The sequence below is a fragment of the Lithobates pipiens genome, unplaced genomic scaffold (genome assembly GCF_037356315.1).
Source record: "Lithobates pipiens isolate NorthernLeopardFrog02 unplaced genomic scaffold, aLitPip1_a1.2 Scaffold_11, whole genome shotgun sequence".
Taxonomy (NCBI): Eukaryota; Metazoa; Chordata; class Amphibia; order Anura; family Ranidae; genus Lithobates; species Lithobates pipiens.
Window position 1 is genome coordinate 10158857 of NW_027507696.1, and position 22814 is coordinate 10181670.

General features: G+C 44.3%; 2 long non-coding RNA genes across 2 annotated transcripts; both read left to right on the forward strand.

The window, feature by feature from the left end:
• Positions 1-2407: 2407 nt before the first annotated feature.
• Positions 2408-3153, forward strand: LOC143961112 (uncharacterized). The gene is made up of 2 exons (XR_013270413.1): positions 2408-2504; positions 2653-3153. It is a non-coding gene; the product is annotated as an uncharacterized LOC143961112 (long non-coding RNA).
• Positions 3154-19141: 15988 nt separating this feature from the next.
• On the forward strand, positions 19142-19934 carry LOC143960203 (uncharacterized). The gene is made up of 2 exons (XR_013270281.1): positions 19142-19263; positions 19412-19934. It is a non-coding gene; the product is annotated as an uncharacterized LOC143960203 (long non-coding RNA).
• Positions 19935-22814: the final 2880 nt, after the last annotated feature.

A 22814-nucleotide genomic window follows, 5' to 3' on the forward strand; every position in this document is an offset into this window, starting at 1 on the left:
TCATCATATAATACGATAAATACATTTATATTATTATACAGACCATTTAAAAAAAAATATTAACATCCCACTTATGATTAAACCCTAATGGTGCTCTTGTTTATAAAGTGTAGATCCACCACACCTCTTTCTCAATGAGCTCTTTCACACCAGCATTGAAAAATAGGCAGTTGGGCCATGTTTTGCTTCCTGAAAACCACTTAAAATTGTCACAATAGGGAGCGGATGGAGGTATTCATACTGCAGCATTAGCGTTGTTTCGCATTGTGGTGAGGCAGGCGTTGACGCTTTGCAACTTTCTTCATTTATTTCTATTGAAACACATCACAACCGCACCTTAAACGCACTGTAAACCTGCCTATGGCATTTTCAGTGTGTTTGCAGTGCAGTTGCAAAGCGTCAAAAGTGATTATTTCCCATTTTAGTCTTGTAAAAAAAAAAAAAAAACAGCACAAAGGGCTTTTGACAAGTGTTGCTTGATGTACCATGAATGCCTGTACAACATATCCTAAATGCTCATTAGTGCTATAGGTGCGTTAATGAGATGCTAGGCTGCTTTAAAATTTAATGCAAGTGTGAAACAGCCCATATGATTTATGATGCAGGTCCCTCTTTTTGGCAGTTTCAATAACCGATCTATGCTACAAAAAAGAAGGAACTGATATCTTCCACATGCTCCTCCTTGAAATGTTTGAAATTGAAAATTTGTCTTGCATTCGGATTCATTTAATTGCAATTACACTCACCAATTCTTGTTCTTGGGTGTCTTACAGTACAGCCCACATACTGAAGAGAGCATTTGCTACATTCTAGCAAATAAACATCCAATTTGGAGTTGCAATTATTGGACTGTTTCACCAGTGGCGGTGCGTCCAAAAGGCTGTACAGGCGCCACCCCCTCTATCACCAATAGACAGATTCTTGCATTACATGAATCTATCCATGGCTGCCACTGCCACCCCCTATTTGCGCTCCTGAATTACAGTGACGGGGGGGGGGGGTGTTTTTGAAGCACCTGATTAAAATTATAGGCTCTAATAGGCGTCAAAAAAGGTAAACAGTGAGCGCCATGCGTGGTGCTCACAGTTCATCCAGCTGTGTTAGAAAAGCGAATTAATATTTGCTTTCCTAACACTGAACCTCCTCTCTGCCAATCAGGTGCTCAGGTCTGTTACCCATCACTTGATTGGCTGAAATGACAGGCGCTGTGATTGGACATCGAGGACATGGAGGAGCGAAAGCCGCCACCATCACCTTTTGCCCCACCGAGACAGGGTAAGTGCAGGGCAAACGGTGGGCAGGGGGGCATAGTGGCAGCACTCAAAGGGCACAGTGGCAGCATTTCATGAGCACTGTGGCAGCATGTGGTGCATTTGACGGCACAGTGGAAGCATTTGATTGACATAGTGGCAGCATTTGATGGGCATAATGGCATTTGGGCACAGTGGGAGCATTTGATGGCACGGTGGGAGCATTTGATGGGCACAGTGAGAGCATTTGATGGCATAGTGGCGTTCGATGGGCACAGTGGCAGCATTTGATGGGTACGGTGACAGCATTTGATGACACAGTGGGAGCATTTAGTGGGCACAGTAGCAGCATTTGATGGGCACAGTGGCAGCGTTTGATGGCACAGTGGCAGCACTTGATGGTACAGTGGCAGCATTTGATAGGCACAGTGGCAGCATTTGATGGGCACAGTGGCAGTGTTTGGGCAGAGTGGGAGCATTTGATGGGCACAGTGGCAGCGTTTGATGGGCACAGTGGCAGCATCTGATGGGCACAGTGGCAGTGTTTGGGCACAGTGGCATTTGATGGGCACAGTGGGAGCATTTGATGGAACAATGGCAGCATTTGATGTGGGAGCATTTCATGGGCACAGTGGCCGCATTTGATGGCACAGTGGGAGCATTTGATGGGCACAGTAGCAGCATTTGATGGTACAGTGGCTGTGTTTCATGGCACGGTGAGGCTGCAATTGATGTGTTTGTTTTTCAGAATAGTTTGTTTGCGCCCCCCCCCAATTTGAGCACCAGCCGGCTTTATGTTAGTGTTCATGTGACTGTTTGGGGAGAGGGGTGTAAAACCATGGCTCAACTGCCTGCTTTTACTGCACCCCAACCACATATGTGAATTAAATATTCAGTGTAAGGTTACATTTTATTCCTTGTAAACCTAGGGCTGTTTGTAGACATTATAGAGGACTGGAAATATGGTAAATTAATTAATTTAGCAGGAATAAAAACAAAACAAAAACAATGTTAGCTTTAGGAGCAGAGAATTTTACTGGATGGATATATGCATTTTGCGTACCCAGAAAGACAAACAAAGTATTGTCTAACTGTAAGTGATTGCAGGAAGTAAGAAAGAGGTCAGGTGATGATATATAGTTCTCTGTCTACAGTCTTATCTTCACATACACATGAGAGCAAAGTGTACAAGCACAGATACCTAAGCCATGGATTTCATCATCACATGTATTGTGTCTGGAGCTATTCTGATAGGTATGCAGTGTTATAAATGACATATGTGATTTTTGTAGCATGGATAAGAGAGGCTCTGGGTTGTGATATCCATGGATATTCATATGTTGAACAAATGTAGATCTATCTGATATATTACTTATTATTAATGTTGCCATTTTATCTGCAGGAGGAATTCAAGGGCAGTCTGTAAACCAGACATCAGAACCTCGGATCATTAATGAAGGAGACTCTCTATTGCTGGAATGCACATATAAAATTTCAGGCAGTGCTTACCCTTTTTGGTATGTCTTGTATCCGGGCCGAGCCCCCACCATGCTTCTTAGTGACCTAACACAGAAAAACCATAAAGGATTTACAGGATTACACAATTCCAAGAAAATGTCTTATACTATGAGCAAAAATCAAGTTGAAGTAACTGACTCTGGAGTGTATTTCTGCGCAGTGGGCGACACAGTGAATAAAACCCACAGCACACCTGTCTCATAACCCACAGTGTCTGTATAACACATATATACATATAGAATCACACTTATGTTGTATATATTTTATATATGAAAAGTAATGCAACGATGTACAGCTTGTACTGACTTCACTGCTTGAAGCAAATTGCACATTAATGCATCTATTATTTAGTCTCCAGTTTAATAGAATAAATTTTTTCAGTTCAGATTTGCATGTATTTGTGCACACACAATGTAGTTAAGGCAGCCCCTTCATTTCAATGGGCTGCCCTACCCATTAGTAAATGTGGGGAAAGAAATCCCCAACCATTTTTTGTAATTGCATTGCACCATTTGTTGTGCATGAAAACTTGCTGCGGGTGTCAATGTGTGGGGGTTGCGTTGTGCTTCTCTGTGTGTTTAATCACGTGTGTTCTCCGGTGTTCTCCAGAGATGTGAACCTAGTCGTAAGAAATGTAGAGACAAGAATCACTATATAGTAAAATAATACTGTACTTTTTTAGGCAAGTATAGTATAGTGCAGGCATCACTAAATGACAGACTGCAGTCGGCAAACCAGTGGCATTGCTAGGCAGGTGCGGGGGGTGCGGGCCACACCCGGGTGACACCCGCCAGAGGGGTGACACCCATGGGTAGTGTCACCGCCAACACCGTCTGCTGCATTGTGTACTGCGCCACGGCTGTGTCCCTCAGCTGAGCGGAACTAAGCCGCCTCCCCCTCCTCTCTGTTTACATCCACAGAGGAGCAGGAGGAGGAGCCGAGCTCGAGGGACAAACACCGCTGTGTGTGTATGATTACTGCTGTTCTGAGGTCTGTAAGGGGGGGTGTCTGTACTGCTGGGGGTGTCTGCACTGGGGGGGTCTGCATGGGGGTCTGCACAGAGGGTGGGTCTGCACAGAGGGGGTTCTTCACTGGGGGGTGTCTGCAACTCTGCACAGAGGGGTGTCTGCATTGGGGGGGTATCTGCACTGGGGTAGGGTGTCTGCACTGGGGGGTCTGCAGTGGGGTAGGGTGTCTGCACTGGGGTGTCTGCACTGGGGTGTCTGCACTGGGGGCAGGTGTCTGCACTGGGGGGTCTGCACTGGGGGCAGGTGTCTGCACGGGGGTCTGCACGGAGGGGGGTGTCTGCACTGGGGGGTGTCTGTACTGCTGGGGGGTCTGCAATGGGGTGTCTGCACGGAGAGGGGTGTCTGCACTAGGGGGTATCTGCACGGGGGTCTGCATGGAGGGGGTGTCTGTACTGGGGGGTGTCTGTACTGGGTGGGTGTCTGCACTGGGGGGGTGTCTGTACTGCTAGGGGGGTCTGCACTGGCGGGTCTGAATGGAGGGCTGTGTCTGCACTGGGGGTCTGCACTGGGGGGTGTCTGTACTGCTGGGGTTCTGCACTGAGGGGGGGTCTGTAACTGAGGGGGGTCTGCACGAGGGGGGTGTATGTACTGTTGGGGGGTCTACACTGGAGGGTCTGCACTAAGGGGGGGTGTCTGCACTGGGGGTCTGCAGTGAGGGGGGTGTCTGTACTGAGGGGGGTCTGCACTGAGGGGGGGTGTCTGTAATTCTGGGGGGTCTGCACTGAGGTGGGGGTGTCTGTACCGATGGGGGGTCTGCAGTGAGGTGGGGATGTCTGTACTGAGGTGGGGGTCTCTGTACCGATGGGGGTGTCTGTACTGAGGTGGGGGTCTCTGTACCAAGGTGGGGGTGTCTGTACTGATAGAAGGGTCTGCACTGAAGGGGTGTCTATACCGAGGGGGGAGGTTTATAATGAGGGAGTTGGTGGGGGGGTGACACCATTTTTTTTGCACCAGGTGACATCAACCCAGGTGACGCCACTGCCGAAAACTAGCCCAATGACAGTCCTGCCCGGCCTGCAGCTCCACCACTTAGCAGCCTAAGTATCCTCTCCTGGCTGACATCTTCTTTCCCCTCGCCATTGCTGCAGCATTTATCCTATAGAAGGCATAAGGCGCGGGGTGTCCGCACAGAAGGCGGGACATGCGAAACGTGCTTTTCAAGTTAACAAGCTGGTGATTTAGTGCTAAGATGGTCCTAGCAACCAATCACTTGCCTGGGAACATGAAAAGCATGTCCCGCATGTCCAGCCCTCTGTCCAAACATCCTGCGCCTTCTGCCTTCTATCTTCTGTGTAAGGTAGGATCGATTGGAGGAGTGTTGTGAGGGGGAAATGTAAGGGAAGGGGCATTCATATAAAGGGGACTGGATTGCAAGGAAGGGAGGGGAGCTGGGAAGGGCACCAGTATACAAAAAAGGGGGGTGGGGGCTGTGATAAGGACTGGGATACAAGGAAGGGGAGGTTGTGAAGGGGACTGAGATGAAAGTAGAGGGGCTATAAAGAGGACTGGGGTGCAAGGAAGGAGGCTGTAAAGTAGAGTGCTATGCAAGGAATAGGGTTGTGAAGGAGCATGGGGTACAAATAAGGAAAGGTGGCTTTGAAGGGGATCAGTGTACAAAAAAAGGGGGTGGGTGGGCTGTGAAGGGGACTGAGATAAAAGTAAGGGGCTGTAAAGTGGATTGGGTGCAAAGAAGGGGGAATTGTGGAGGGGACTGAGATACAAAGAGGGGGCTGTGAAGGAGACTGAGATGCAAGTAAGGGGGCTGTAGAGGGGACTGAGGTGCAAAGATGGAGGGCTGTGAAGGGAACTAGGATCCAAATAAGGGGGCTGTGAAGGGGACAGGGATGCAAGGAAGTGGGCTGAGGACAGTGATATAAAGGGTGGAGGTCTGTGATGAAAGGTGGGGGGGCTGTGATATGAAGAGGGACAAAGGTAATTTAAAGAAGTAAAGAAGGCATTGTGATGTAAAGGGGGGTTGTGATGTAAAATGGGGGGATTTGCATGCAAAGGTGGGCTGTGATGTAAAGCGAACTTTGTAATGGAAAGAACAAGCTGTATTGCAAAGAGGGGCTGTATTGTAAAGGGGGAGCTCTGATGTAAAGGGGGTGCTTTATTGTAAAGGGGGGGTTCTGTGATGTAAAGTGGGGTTTCTGCAATGTAAAAAGGGGGGGGGGGGTTGTGATGTGAAGGGAAGGACTGATGATACTGAAGTAAAGGGAAAACTGTAATATAAGGGGGGGCTGTGATGTGAAGGGAAGGACCGATGATACTGATGTAAAGGGAAAACTGTAATATACGGGTATAAAGATGGTGTAAGGCCAGTAAGAGCCAAATAACAGTGAGGGAAGCATTTGGTGAAGGTGTTGCAAGAAGAGAAAACTATGCCGTTTACAAGCCATGAAACTGTATCCAGATAGATGGAACAGGGAGTGAATTCTAATGGATAGATAAGGGGCAGGTGTGCCTGGAGGTGGCCCAATCCCCCTTAAAGGCACAGGGACACATTGGACACCCAGCACATAGCACAATGACAGCAAAGGTGCCCAGTGTGTCCCCTGACCAAATTTAGACAGGTAACAAATAGATGGTTCTTGCCCCTACCTATAACTGGTCTTCACAGCAAGGAGCACATGGAAGGGCAACACATGCAAGAGAAAACCAGAGGAAATTCCCAGCTCAACTGACCAACCAGTCTGCTTACTAACCAAATTAACCTTTCTAACAGTATGCATTAAAAACTGGGGTTTAGTTAGCACACATTTGTAAATGCATGTGTAAGCTGCAAGGCCCTTCCCCAGCACCCTGTAATACTTGCAGTCCTAACCATTCTAAATTTATGAGAGTCTCCACAATGGAAGCAAATGTATTCTAATGGATAGCCTAAGAAAATGGGGAAGAGGGAAGCATGGGACTTTAAATGGGACGTACATATGATAATATGTGCCTCCATCCCTAGATCAAGAAATATGAAAAGGAAGTTGGGACTTTGTGTGAGGCAAACTGCATATTGGCCAGAATAATGCATACTTGGTGACTTAATGAGTTTTATTTACCATAAAGGGGGTATAAAATCACACTCAATATGGAATACATTTAAAGCCACTGCATATGTGTATACATAGGATAAAGTACAGTTCATGAACACTAAGAATACAGATACATAATCCAAGTAGTTCATTTGTATGCAACCTTGAAAACAAAATAGCAGCACATTCCAATTGCCAATGTATGAAGCGATAACTCCGTATTAGGAAGCGAGTAATTAAAAGTATAGTAAAAAGATGCAAAGATGATTGACTCTAGCAAGGTGCATCCTATCAGAGCTCAACGCGTTTCGTGTGAAAACACTTCATCAGGAGAGGATGCATCCATTGGTCTGTAAAAAAATATATATATTGTTACTGATCAGTTCTGCTAAGAACAGGAGCATCAAAGAAGGGGTGGGAGTAGAAAATTTTGCCGTGCATTTACTTACAGAGGACTGGAAAACAGGAGTGCAGGATACTATACTCATGAGGAGCCGATGAGATAGGTCGTCCATCTTGGGAGCTGAGGAAGCTATACCATGCAGGGAGCAAATGCATAAGATTCCCAAGCAGATAAATTCTCCATATTGTGTATGTGGTAGCACAGAGGAGTCTGTAAGAAAGGAGGATATACTATGAAGAACTCTCAGGGGATAAAGATGGTGTAAGGCCAGTAAGAGCCAAATAACAGTGAGGGAAGCATTTGTTGAAGGTGTTGCAAGAAGAGAAAACTATGCCGTTTACAAGCCATGAGACTGTATCCAGATAGATGGAACAGGGAGTGAATTCTAATGGATAGATAAGGGGCAGGTGTGCCTGGAGGTGGCCCAATCCCCCTTAAAGGCACAGGGACACATTGGACACCCAGCACATAGCACAATGACAGCAAAGGTGCCCAGTGTGTCCCCTGACCAAATTTAGACAGGTAACAAATAGATGGTTCTTGCCCCTACCTATAACTGGTCTTCACAGCAAGGAGCACATGGAAGGGCAACACATGCAAGACAAAACCAGAGGAAATTCCCAGCTCAACTCACCAACCAGTCTGCTTACTAACCAAATTAATCTGTCCAACAGTATACGTTAAAAACAGGGGTTTAGTTAGCACACATTTGCAAACGCATGTATAAACTGCAAGGCCCTTTCACAGCACCATGTAATACTTGCAGTCCTAACCCTTCTAAATTTGTGAGAGTCTGCACAATGGAAGCACATACATTCTAATAGATAGCCTAAGAAAGTGGGGAAGGGGGAAGGATGGGACTTTAACCACTTGCTGACTGGCTCACACCGATATACGTCGGCAGAAGGGTACGTACAGGCATTTTAATGTACCCGTATGTTGCCCTTTAAGAAGCGGCTTGCAGGCGCAGTTGGGAATCGCAGAGGTTCCATATTTATTTCAGGTCCCATCTGTTGGTTGACTGATAATGGGGGGTAGTGGGGACATATGGGTAGATGAGATGGTAAGATGCTGTGGTGTTATTTGGAGTTTTGTTTTCTTCTCTTTCAGATGGAAGGCAAGGCCTGGTCTGGATACTAGGCCACTTGTATTTGGGGTGGCAAAGCGGGCTGATGTTAGGTCTGAAGGGAAGCAGTTGGGCATTTCAAGGCGTGAAGCCTGTATCTGGGGGTTGGGGGTGCCAGGCATGTTATGGAGTAGGATTGTTCCAGAAGTGCTGAAATTTGCATGATTAAACAGGCCTACGGATGTCTTAGTGCTACACATAGGCAGGAATGACTTGGGGGTACGGTCCATGTTGGACATCACGGGAAACATCAAGTTTGATTTCTTGTGTCTCTGCATGGCCTTCCCGGATATGCTGATTGTGTGGTCCGACATGATTGCTCGGACAAATTGGCGATTAGCTAGATCGGTGGAGAGAATCAATAAGGCGCGTAAGAAAGTTAACAGGGATGTTAGCAGATTTGTGGTTCGGAATGGGGGGTTGGCTATCCGGCATTTGGAATTGGAGGTGGAAACCTGGTGATACCTGAGAGGGAACGGGGTACACCTGAATAATGTGGGAGTTGATATGTGGGCCCTGGGTTTGCAAGATGGCATCCAGAGAGTGTTGAGGGTGTGGAGGGGCACCCAAGGGTAAGGTTTTTCCTTTGGGCGCTGTGGGAGAAGAAAGACACTTTGGAAGGGTGAGTTCGGGACCCACCAGTGGTATGGGTCCTGATGGTGGTATTCCAGTTAACAGTGGTTTAACTGGAAGTTGGTTAATGGGTGCACTGCGGTCAGTGGGCTGTCTCAGAGCCAGCATGTCGGTGAGAGGCCTATTAACATATTTAAAGGTACCGCATTGCCAGATTGAACAGATGGTAAGTGGAAGTGTCTGGCAAAGACCAACGCTAATAAGGAATATGGGTTTTTCTTGATAACAGATGTTTTACGGATATGTTAAAGTTTTACATTTTATTGGTTAATAAAAGAGGCTGCTACGGCCAATGTTTACTCCAAAAATGGTGCTCTCTTAATGGGAGCAATGGAATGGGTTAGTGGAGTAATAAGATGGGTCTGACAGTATGGGATAGTACGTGTTATACAATGTCATGCATATGGCCTTATAGGTACATAGTTACATAGTTAGTCAGGTTGAAAAAAGACACAAGTCCATCCAGTTCAACCAAAAAAAAAAATAATATATAAGAAATATCATACCAGCCCATATACCCAATTCTATACCCACAGTTGATCCAGAGGAAGGCAAAAAACCCCAGCAGAGCATGATCCAATTTGCTGAAGCGGGGGAAAAATTCCTTTCTGATCCCTCGAGAGGCAATCGGTTTTTCCCCGGATCAACTTTACCTATAAATTTTAGTACCCAGTTATATTATGTACACTTTGGAAATAATCCAGGCCTTTCTTAAAGCAATCCACTTAGCTGGCCATAACCACCTCTGCAGGGAGTCTATTCCACATTTTCACAGCTCTTACTGTGAAGAAATCTTTCCGTATTTGGAGATTAAATCTCTTTTCCTCTAGACGTAAAGAGTGCCCCCTTGTCCTCTTTGTTGACTGTAAAGTGAATAACTCGACACCAAATTCCCTATATGGACCCCTTATATATTTGTACATGTTGATCAAATCCCCCCTTAATCTCCTCTTATCAAGAGAGAATAAATTCAGTTCCTCTAATCTTTCCTCATAGCTGAGTTCCTCCATGCCTCTTATCAGTTTGGTTGCCCTTCTCTGCACTTTCTCCAGTTCCCCGATATCCTTTTTGAGAACTGGTGCCCAAAACTGAACTGCATATTCCAGATGAGGTCTTACTAATGATTTGAACAGGGGCAAAATGATATCTCTCTCTCTGGAGTCCATACCTCTCTTAATACAGGAAAGGACTTTGCTCGCTTTGGAAACCACAGCTTGGCATTGCATGCTATTATTGAGCTTATGATCTACCAAAACCCCCAGATCCTTCTCCACTACGGATTCCCCCAGTTGTACTCCCCCTAGCGTGTATGATGCATGCATATTCTTAGCCCCCAAGTGCATAACCTTACATTTCTCAACATTAAACCTCATCTGCCACATAGTCGCCCAATTAGACAGAGCATTGAGGTTGGCTTGTAAATTGGAGGCATCCTGTAAGGACGTTATTCCACTGCATAGCTTGGTGTCATCTGCAAAGACGGAAATTTTACTTTTGATCCCAGACCCAATATCATTTCTAAAGATATTAAAAAGTAAGGGTCCCAACACTGAACCTTGGGGTACACCACTGATAACCTTAGACCATTCAGAGTCAGCCCTTGTACACACAGTCAGAGAATCCGTTGGAATGTGTCCTATCGGACCGTGTTGTCGGATAATCCGACTGTGTGTGGTATGCATCGGACTGATTCCGTCGGAAATATTTTCCAACCAACTGGTCCGATCGGACATACTCCGATCATGTGTAGAGAATTTTGATCGGACCAAGTGCCACGCATGCTCAGATCAAATTCCTACATCAAAGCTATTGGCTACTAGCCTAAATGTAGTCCCATCGTAACGAAAATTACGTCATCACGTTCTGAATGGGCGGATTTTTCGACAACTTAGTCTGACCGTGTGTATGCAACAGTTTTGGACAAGATCTGACGGGCAAAATCCGACAGACAAGATCCGATGGATTTGGTTGTCGAAATCTCCGACCGTGTGTACAGGGGCTAAGAATCATTAACCACTACTCTCTGAATTCTGTCTTTTAGCCAGTTTTCTATCCATCTACAAACTGATGTTTCCAAACCTGTAGACTTTACCTTACACATGAGCCGTGTGTGCGGAACTGTATCGAATGCTTTTGCAAAATCCAAATATATCACGTCCACCGCCACCCCTCTGTCCAAGGTTTTACTTACCACCTCATAAAAAGAAATCAGGTTTGTCTGACAACTTCTGTCTTTCATGAATCCATGCTGTCTGTTGCTCAAAATATTTTTTTCCTGCAAGAACTTGTCTATGTGGTCTTTTATTAATCCCTCCAGTATCTTCCCAACTATAGAAGTCAAACTAACGGGTCTATAATTACTTGGTAAAGACTTTGTTCCCTTTTTAAATATGGGCATCACATTGGCCCTGCGCCAATCCAGTGGTACTATTCCTGTCATTAATGAGTCCCTAAAAATTAGATACAATGAGATACAATGGCTTCGAAATTACAGAGCTCAATTCTTTTAGGATCCGTGGGTGGATGCCATCAGGTCCAGGTGCTTTATCCACCTTTATTCTGTCCAAATATTTCTGGACCATCTCACTTATGAGCCATTGTGGATTTGGGGCTGCGTTACTACCACCCCCATTGTGGACATGAGCTCCCCCATGCTCCTTTGTATACACAGAGCTGAAGAAAGTATTTAATAAGTTAGCCTTCTCTTTGTCCCCAGTCTCCCACTCTAGATTATTTTGCAAAGGGCCTACATGCTCAGACTTAACCTTTTTACTATTAATATATTTGAAGATTTTTTGGGGGTTTATCCTACTGTCTTTTGCAATCTCTCATTTTCATTTATCTAGACATTTTGTACTTTTTACTGAAAATGGATACTGTCTCTTTATGAAGATGAACAGTGATTTAGCAGGCAGGGTGATACAACATAATGAAGGGAAACAGTTCAAAGAAAGTTCTCAGAAAACATGCAGGAAGCTTGTGTGACCATGTGCTCTTACAAGACAATGACACTAAGCTTGATTGCAGATTACGCAGATACACAAACAGAGGGCTATTCTGACTCCATAAACTCACGTTAAAGGAAAAGAAAATTACATAAAAAAGGGTAAGGAAACACGGAAAAAGACATGTAATACAAACAAAGGTCACAAGGTGGCAGCATAATCCAAAACAATTAAATAGAAAACAGCATTGGCTATGTGTCTACTGTTCTACAAGTCATGTCAGTATTCCCATTACAGCTAGGTCGTCATGACGGTCTAAAGGGGCAGCCTGGCAAGCCGCTCTGACTCTGTGCACAGTGTGTTGGAAGGTCAAAAGCTTCTTTCACTGCCATAGCTACGAAACATTCCCAGTCAGTATGCATATTGCATTTAATTGTGACAGCCAGTCTACACAACTAGAAAAGCTTAGGTAGGATGCAGCCTCAGCAGGGAAGCAGAATGTGCTGCCTTTACATTCAACAACCTTGGAGCTTAATTGTCATCCAGTGATCTGCTGAACCTACCTACCGCAGGGCTGCTGTTAGAAATCACGGGGCCCCATACAGCCTACCTGACATCAGTCCCTTTCTCTGCAACCTCAGCTGCACAGATAAATGAATAGATAATGTGCTGAAGCTTCCTGATAATTAACAAGCAGAAGCCTAATAAACACAGTTTACAATGCTTAATTGATGAATGGACACAGGGGTGATTGGTACCGATTGCTTACTGTGTTCATTCAGGAAAAAAAGGGAGCAGTAAATCACATATTTACTGGCCCATTCCCCCCTGCTCTCTCTCCTTCATGGCATTTTGCATAGCTGAATAAGCATGGCAGTGCCCCTAGCAGCTCCAGAGAGGAGTGGAGGGAAGCCAGCAGCATTGCAGGGGAAGGGGGCACATGGGGGGGGAGGGGGCCCGGACAGCAGATGGAAGAGGCACACATGCTAGGACCAAACCCTCTGCAATGCAGCCGGAGGGAGAAAGAGAATGAGAAGCTGGCAGTGCTGCAGGGGGAAGCAGAAGAGGGTTGGTGTCTGCAATAAGACATTATAGCCAGACCTCTTGCTCAGCAGGTGCCCCCCTTTTGAACTGATGGGGCCTGGGCCCAGTACAGGAGGGCTGGCTGCACTGCCTTATCAGCGGCCCTGACCTACCTAATTATCCAACTGAATGTTTGAATGCAGAAGACCACACACACTGCAGACTATCCATTATAGGACAAATTAAGCTTTGTTTACTAAATTGAAATCTGAATATTTGTATAAATTTTTTGATATATATATATATATATATATATATATATATATATATATATATATATGAAACAAATTAAAATCCATGGAAACCTAAGGGTGTTTGTAGATATTATAAAAGATTGGGGACTATGGCAAATTAGTTAATTTAACAACAATAATAAAAAAAAATGTTAGATTTATAAGCAGAACATTTACTGCATGGATATCCATATTTTGTGTAGCCAAAGAAAAAAAAAAAAAAGCTCCAAACTTTGATCGCAAGTGAATACAGGAAGTGGTCAGGTGATGATGATGAGCTATACACATGTACATATAGAATATCTGTATGTTCCATAACCAGAAAAACAAGCTCTTTGACTGTAAGTGATTGCAGGAAGTAAGAAAGAGGTCAGGTGGTGATATATAGATCTCTGTCTATAGTCCTATCTTCACATACACATGAGAGCAAAGTGTACAAGCACAGATACCTAAGCCATGGATTTCATCATCACATGTATTTTGTCTGGAGCTATTCTTATAGGTATGCACTATTATAAATGACATATGTGATTTTTGCAGCATGGATAAGAGAGGCTCTGGGTTGTGATATCCATGGATATTCATATGTTGAACAAATGTATATCTATCTGATATTTTACTTATTATTAATGTTGCCATTTTATCTGCAGGAGGAATTCAAGGGCAGTCTGTAAACCAGACATCAGAACCTCGGATCATTAATGAAGGAGACTCTCTATTGCTGGAATGCACATATAAAATTTCAAGTGCTCCTTATCTTTTTTGGTATGTTTCGTATCCAGGTCAAGCTCCTACCATGCTGCTTAGTGACATAACACGGAAGAGTGATAAAGGATTTACAGGAATACATGAGCCAAAGAAATTTTCTTATAACATGACAAAAAATCAGGTTGAATTTGATGACTCTGGAGTGTATTACTGCGCAGTGAGTAACACAGTGATCAAAACCCACAGCACACCTGTCTCATAACCCACAGTGCCTACATACCACATACAGAATCATACCTAGTCATTTTACAACATGCAAACTTTCAATTTTAAATATGTAAATCACTGCAACAATATACAGCAGGTACTCACTCTACTGCTTGGCGCAAGGAGAACATTAATGCATTTATTATTTGGTCACAGTTTAAAGAGGATCTTCCATGTATAAGAGCACCACAAACCAAAAACACAATTCATTTTTAATATTTTAAGTAAACTCCCCCATACATCCATGTCTCCATGCTTTGTTTTGTTGAGAAATCACTTTTATAAACAACCCCCTAACATTTCTGGCTATGACCATCTTCAGTAGGGATGGGCCGAACACCCCCTGTTCGGTTCACACCAGAACAGGCAAAAAATTAGTTTAAACACGTGAACACAGTTAGTCTATGGGACACGAACACAAAAAATCTAAAGTGGAGCATGTTTCCCGTGTTTAGAACAGTCTGACAGCAAAATTACATTTCTAAAGGAAAAAAAGTCATTTAAAACTACTCGCAGCTATAATGAATTGTTGGTCCAGCAATACACATAAAAGTTAATTGATAAAAATGACATGGGATTCCCCCACAGGGGAACCCCGAACCAAAATGTAAAAAAAATATGCGTGGGGGTCCCCCCAAATTCCATACCAGGCCCTTCAGGTGTCTGGTATGGATTTTAAGGGGAACCCCACGCCAAAATAAAAAAAAATGGTGTAGAGTCCCCCTAAAAATTCATACCAGACCCTTATCCGAGCACGCAACCTGGCAGGCCACAGGAAAAGAGGGGGGGACAAGAGAGCGCTTCTCCTCCTGAACCGTACCAGGCCCCCTGTTCGGTTTGCTCCAGAACAGGCAAAAAATTTGTTCGAACACGCAAACACAGTTAGTCTATGGGACACAAACACGAAAAAATCAAAAGTGGAGCATGTTTCCCGTGTTTAGAACAGTCTGACAGAAAAATGAAATTTCTAAAGGAAAAAAAGTCATTTAAAATGACTCACAGCTATAATGAATTGTTGGTCCGGCAATACACATAAAAGTTAATTGATAAAAACGACATGGGATTCCCCCACAGGGGAACCCAGAACCAAAATGTAAAAAAAACATATGCGTGGGGGTCCCCCCAAATTCCATACCAGGCCCTTCAGGTGTCTGGTATGGATTTTAAGGGGAACCCCACGCCAAAATAAAAAAAAATGGTGTGGAGTCCCCCTAAAAATCCATACCAGACCCTTATCTGAACACGCAACCTGGCAGGCCACAGGAAAAGAGAGGGGGACAAGAGAGCACCCCTCTTCCTGAACCGTACCAGACCCCCTGTTCCGTTTGCACCAGAACAGGCAAAAAATGTGTTCGAACGCGCAAACACAGTTAGTCTATGGGACACGAACATGAAAAAACTAAAGTGGAGCATGTGTTCCCGTGTTTAGGACAGTCTGACAGCAAAATGACATTTTTAAAGGAAAAAAGTCATTTAAAACGACTCGCAGCTATAATGAACTGTTGGTCCGGCAATACACATAAAAGTTAATTGATAAAAACGGCATGGGATTCCCTCACAGGGGAACCCCGAACCAAAATTTAAAAAAAAATATGCGTGGGGTCCCCCCAAATTCCATACCAGACTCTACAGGTGTCTGGTATGGATTTTAAGGGGAACCCCACACCAAAATTAACAAAAAAAATGGTGTGGAGTCCCCCTAAAAATCCATACCAGACCCTTATCCGAGCACGCAACCTGACAGGCCGCAGGAAAAGAGGCGGGGACAAGAGAGCGCCCCTCCTCCTGAACCGTACCAGGCCACATGCCCTCAACATTGGGAGGGTGATTTGGGGTAGCGGCCCCCCTAAAGCACCTTGTCCCCATGTCGATGGGGAGAAGGGCCTCTTCCTCACAACCCTTCCCCGATGGTAGTGGGGGTCTGCGGGCAGGGGGCTTATCAGAATCTGGAAGCCCCCTTTAACAAGGGGACCCCCACATCCCGCCCCCCATGTGAAATGGTAACGGTACAAATGTTCCCCTACCGCTTTACAGAAAATGTGTTAAAATGGTAAAAAAAAGACACTACACGCCTTGGAGCAAGTCCTTTATTAAAATAATTAAATTAAATAAAAAATAGAACTGTCCCACGGAGTGTTCTTCTTCTTCTTCTCGTGCTCCGATGGACCGAAAAATACATTTTAATTTCAATTTGTTTAATAAAGGACTTGTCCCAAGGCGTGTAGTGTCTTTTTTTTACCATTTTTACATATTTTTTGTGAATTGGTAGGGTACATTTGTACCCCGTTACCATTTCACACAGGGGGCTGGGATCTGGGGGTCCCCATGTTAAAGGGGGCTTACAGATTCCGTTAAGCCTCCCATCCGCAGACCCCTACAACCACCGTGCAAGGGCTGTGGGAATGAGGCCCTTCTCCACATCAACATGCAGACAAGATGCTACCTCAAAGCACCCTCCCAATGTTGAGGGCATATGGCCTGGTACGGTTCAGGAGGGGGGCGTTCTCTCGTCCCCCCTCTTTTCCTGTGGCCTGCCAGGTTGTGTGCTTGGAAAAGGGTCTGGTATGGATTTTTAGGGGGACTCCACACCATTTTTTTTTAATTTTGGCATGGGGTTCCCCTTAAAATCTATATCAGACCTGAAGGGTCTGGTATGGATTTTGAGGGGGACTCCCACGCCTTTTTCTTTGGCGCGGGGTTCCCCTTAAAATCTATGCTAGACCTGATTTTGGTTTGGGTTTCCCCTGTGGGGGAATGCCATGCTGTTTTTATCAATTCACTTTTATGTATATTGCTGGAACCGACAATTCATTATAGCCGCGAGTAGTTTTAAATCTTTTTTTCCTTTAGAAATGTCATTTTGCTGTCAGACTGTTCTAAGCATGGGAAACATGAGCCCCTTTACAGGCATACTATAGACACCTCCCAGGTACGAAATTTAAAGGAATATTACACTTTTATTGTTTCACTTTAAGCATTATTAAAATCACTGCTCCCGAAAAAACTACTGTTTTTAAAACTTTTTTTTGCATTGATACATGTCCCCTGGGGCAGGATCCGGGTCCCCAAACACTTTTTAAGACAATATCATGCATATAAGCCTTTAAAATTAGCACATTTGATTCCTCCCATAGACTTTTAAAAGGTGTTCCATGGCTTTCGAATTTGCCGCGAACACCCCATATTCTTTGCTATTCGGCGAACAGGCAAACACAAACATCGGGATCATCCCTAATCGTGAGTAATGGTGACCGATTCGTGTTTGATTTTAGTTCGTCCTAAAAAATTGAGTTTTAGTGTAAATTAAAAAAAAGGTATCACAGAGAGTACTCAATTGTTTGTGTTAAAGACAGTATCAGGGATCTTGTACAGCAAATTCTCATTTCAGTGCAGCAGTTTCTCATTCTTGCATGTCCAGGATCATGAGCATAGAAGTCTAACTAGACATGCAAGGACTAGGCTTCTATGCTCACAATCCTGCAAATGTGCATAGGAGAGAGCACCTGTTAATCGGAAATGAGCATTTGCTGTACAAGAATCCTGACCGATATTTGTCTCGCCTCGACTTCTGCAACTCCCTCCTCATTGGCTTACCTTTACATAGGCTATACCCTCTTCAGTCTGTCATGAAGACTCATCCACCTTACCAACCATTATGTGTCTGCTACTCCTCTCTGTCATTCCCCTAACATCCTATGGGACTTCCTACCCCAATCTGTCCGACTATCTCCTACTCCGTCCCCTTTAAGATGGTCCCTTAAAACCCTTCTCCTCAGAGAAGCCTATTCCTGCCTCCACCTAACAACTGTACAGTGATACCTCGGTTTGTGAGTAACACGGTTTCACAAGGTAAGCTATATTTAAAAGAAAAACCCTGTCTTGATTTGCGAGCGATGTGCTCCCGGTGCTTCCTGGAGAACTCAGAGATGCTCAGAGATACTCTGAGACACTCCTAGCTGGATGGGGAGGGCATAACGTACGTTTGAGCACCTGAAAGTGTCAACAGTTACCACGCATCTGAGCGTCACCAGCACCCTCGCACCTCTGCCACATACAGTACTGCAAACACCAGCACCCCCACACCTCTGGCCACATACAGTACTGCATACACCAGTGCCCCCACACCTCTGGCCACATACAGTACTGCACACACCAGCACCTCCACACCTCTGGCCACATACAGTACTGCATACACCAGTGCCCCCACACCTCTGGCCACATACAGTACTGCATACACCAGCGCCCCCACACCGCTGCCCACATACAGTACTGCAAACACCAGTGCCCCCACACCCCTGGCCACATACGGTACTGCATACACCAGCGGCCCCACACTTCTGGCCACATACAGTACTGCATACACCAGCAGTGGTTGTGGAACAAATCATCTGACTCTCTAAAGAGCAGGGCCCTTTATTTCCTCCTGTATTGAATTGTATTGTAACTTTGCTGTCTGCCACCATGCTATAAAGTTCTGTGAAAACTGTTGGTGCTATTTAAATGCTGTATAATAATAATAATAATAAGCCGAGAAAGGGTTAGAACCACCGCAAAGCACTGCTGCAGCGGCACTTTGCCAGCGGTTTAGCCACGCTGCCCCATTCAATTCAGTGGGCAGGAGCGGTGAAGGAGCAGTATACACACCTCTCCTTCACCGCTCCAAAGATGCTGCTAACAGGACTTTTTTTACCGTCCTGCCAGCGCACCATGGAAAAGAAGTATATTTGTAGACATTATAGAAGATTGGGGACTATGGCAAATGAGTAATTTTACAGAAATCTAAAAAAAAACAAAAAACAATGTTATATTTACAAGGTGAACATTTTACTGGATGAATACATGTATTTTCCTTAACCAGAAAAACAAGCTGTAAACTTTAACTGTAAGTGATTGCAGGAAGTAAGAAAGAGGTCAGGTGATGATATATAGATCTCTGTCTATAGTCCTATCTTCACATACACATGAGAGCAAAGTGTACAAGCACAGATACCTAAGCCATGAATTTCATCATCACATGTATTGTGTCTGGAGCTATTCTGATAGGTATGCACTATTATAAATGACATATGTGATTTTTGTAGCATGGATAAGAGAGGCTCTGGGTTGTGATATCCATGGATATTCATATGTTGAACAAATGTAGATCTATCTGATATATTACTTATTATTAATGTTGCCATTTTATCTGCAGGAGGAATTCAAGGGCAGTCTGTAAACCAGACATCAGAACCTCGGATCATTAATGAAGGAGACTCTCTATTGCTGGAATGCACATATAAAATTTCAGGCAGTGCTTACCCTTTTTGGTATGTCTTGTATCCGGGCCGAGCCCCCACCATGCTTCTTAGTGACCTAACACAGAAAAACCATAAAGGATTTACAGGATTACACAATTCGAAGAAAATGTCTTATACTATGAGCAAAAATCAAGTTGAAGTCACTGACTCTGGAGTGTATTTCTGCGCAGTGGGTGACACGGTGAATAAAACCCACAGCACACCTGTCTCATAACCCACAGTGTCTGTATAACACATAAACGCATATAGAATCATACTTATGTTGTATATATTTTATATATGAAAAGTAATGCAACGATGTACAGCTTGTACTGACTTCACTGCTTGAAGCAAATTGCACATTACTGCATCTATTATTTAGTCTCCAGTTTAATAGATTTGTTTAATTTGTGTGAAATAAAACTTTAGGTAATTTAATTTTTTTTAGGGAAATAGATACAAAATGATACTGATATGCAACGTAAAAACGAGGAAAGTTAGACAACAGAGAACGATAAGAAATAGATAATTAGGCTTGGTTCAGATTTGCGTGTGTTTGTGCACACACATTGTGGGTAGGGCAGCCCCTTCATTTTAATGGGCTGCCCTACCCATTAGTAAATGTGGGGAAAGAAATCCCCAACCATTTTTTGTAATCGCACTGCACCATTTGGTGTGCATGAAAACATGCTGCGGGTGTCAATGTGTGGGGGTACCATTAAGAATTTTTTGCACCCTCGTGTGTTGTGTTTCTGTGTGCGTTTAATCACGTGTGTTCTCCGGTGTTCTCCAGAGATGTGAACCTAGTCATAATAAATGTAGCTTAGCAGCCTGTGTATCCTCTCCTGGCTGACATCTTCCTTCCCCTCGCCATTGCTGCAGCATTTATCCTATAGAAGGCATAAGGCGCGGGATGTCCGGACAGAGGGCGGGACATGTGAGACGTGCTTTTCAAGTTAGCAAGCTGGTGATTTAGGTGTCCTTTTATGAAGCAGTGAAATCTATTCACTGCTTCATTCTCCGGCATTCACAGAGGAGATCTTTCTCCTCTGTGTGCCACTTTATGAAGCGGAGTAGATCGCTTCACACTTGGAGGAGTGAAGCGATCTACAAACGCTTCTAACACTGGAGAACGGCCCCTAATACTGGAATCTCGTGAGACTTTAGGAGATTACAGTACTAGAAATTCACAGATACACAGAGATGTCAATTTATTAAGCAGTGATAAATTATCACAGCTCAATACACTGACACGCGGTGTGATTAATGTTAGTGAAATAAAGCGTCCCCCTACATAATATATACATGTATACACACACAAACATTATATATACATGTATATACACACACATTATATATATATATATATATATATATATATATATATATATATATATACATATACACATTATATATATGTATATATATGTATACACATACATATGACAGGGGGACATGGTTACAGTGTTGGGGGGTCTGAACGAGGCATAAGGAAGTTAATTATCTTCCTCTTTCCTCCTCAGATCCCCCCACATTCCCTCTTCACTCCCCGATTCTCCACCTCTGAGTTGGTGAATCGGGAGTGTGAATTCTGACACAGATCACCAGTGAAGCGCTGAGATCGCAGCTTCATAAAGTGACCGTTACTGTGTCAGTCTATGAGGATTCTCAGTGTGTGGAGATAATTGGCGGGAGAACAAATTCAAACACTTCTCCCCCGATTATCTCTGGTTTATATACTGTTTATGGGCTGTGATCAGCGGTGATCCTCTGGATCTCCACTGATCACTGCTTCATAAACGGACACTTTAGTGCTAAGATGCGGGATGTAACTTGTAACATGAAAAGCATGTGCTGCATGTCCGTCCCTCTTTCCAAACATCCTGTGGCTTCTGCCTTCTACCTTCTGTGTAAGGTAGGATCGATTGGAGGAGTGTTGTGAGGGGGAAATGTAATGTAAGGGAAGGGGCATTCATATAAAGGGGACTGGATTGCAAGGAAGGGAGGGGAGCTGGTAAGGGCACCAGTATACAAAAAAAAGGGGGCTGTGAAGGGAACTGAGATAAAAGTAAGATGGGGGCTGTGAAGGGAACGGAGATAAAAGTAAGATGAGGGCTGTGAAGGGAACTGAGATAAAAGTAAGATAGGGGCTGTGAAGGGAACTGGCATAAAAGTCGTATGGGGGCTGTGAAAGGAACTGAGATAAAAGTAAGATGGCTGTGAAAGGAACTGAGATAAAAGGAAGAGGGGGGCAGTGAAGGGAACTGAAAAAAAGTAAGATGGGGTCTGTGAAGGGAACGGAGATAAAAGTAAGGTGAGGGCTGTGAAGGGAACTGAGTAATAGTAAGATGGGGGCTGTGAAGGGAACGGATATACAAGTAAGATGGGGTCTGTGAAGGGAACGGAGATAAAAGTAAGATGAGGGCTCTGAAGGGAACGGAGATACAAGTAAGATGGGGGCTGTGAAGGGAACGGAGATAAAAGTAAGATGGGGACTGTGAAGGGAACTGAGATAAAAGTAAGATGGGGGCTGTGAAGGGAACTGAGATAAAAGTAAGATGGGGGCTGTGAAGGGAATGGAGATACAAGTAAGATGAGGGCTGTGAAGGGAACTGAGATAAAAGTAAGATGGGGACTGTGAAGGGAACTGAGATAAAAGTAAGATGGGGGCTGTGAAGGGAACTGAGATGAAAGTAAGAGGGGGGCTGTGAAGGGAACGGAGATAAAAGTAAGATGGGGGCTGTGAAGGGAACTGAGATAAAAGTAAGATGGGGGCTGTGAAGGGAATTGAGATAAAAGTAAGATGGGGGCTGTGAAGGGAACAGAGATAAAAGTAAGATGGGGGCTGTGAAGGGAACTGAGATAAAAGTAAGATGGGGCTGTGAAGGGAACTGAGATAAAAGTAAGATGGGGCTGTGAAGGAAACTGAGATAAAAGTAAGATGGGGGCTGTGAAGGGAACGAGATAAAAGTAAGATGGGGGCTGTGAAGGGAACTGAGATAAAAGTAAGATGGGGCTGTGAAGGGAGCGAGATAAAAGTAAGATGGGGGCTGTGAAGGGAACTGAGATAAAAGTAAGATGAGGACTGTGAAGGGAACTGAGATAAAAGTAAGATGAGGGCTGTGAAGGGAACTGAGATGAAAGTAAGATGGTGTCTGTGAAGGGAACTGAGATGAAAGTAAGATGGGGGCTGTGAAGGGAACGAGATAAAAGTAAGATGGGGGCTGTGAAGGGAACTGAGATAAAAGTAAGATGAGGACTGTGAAGGGAACTGAGATAAAAGTAAGATGAGGGCTGTGAAGGGAACTGAGATAAAAG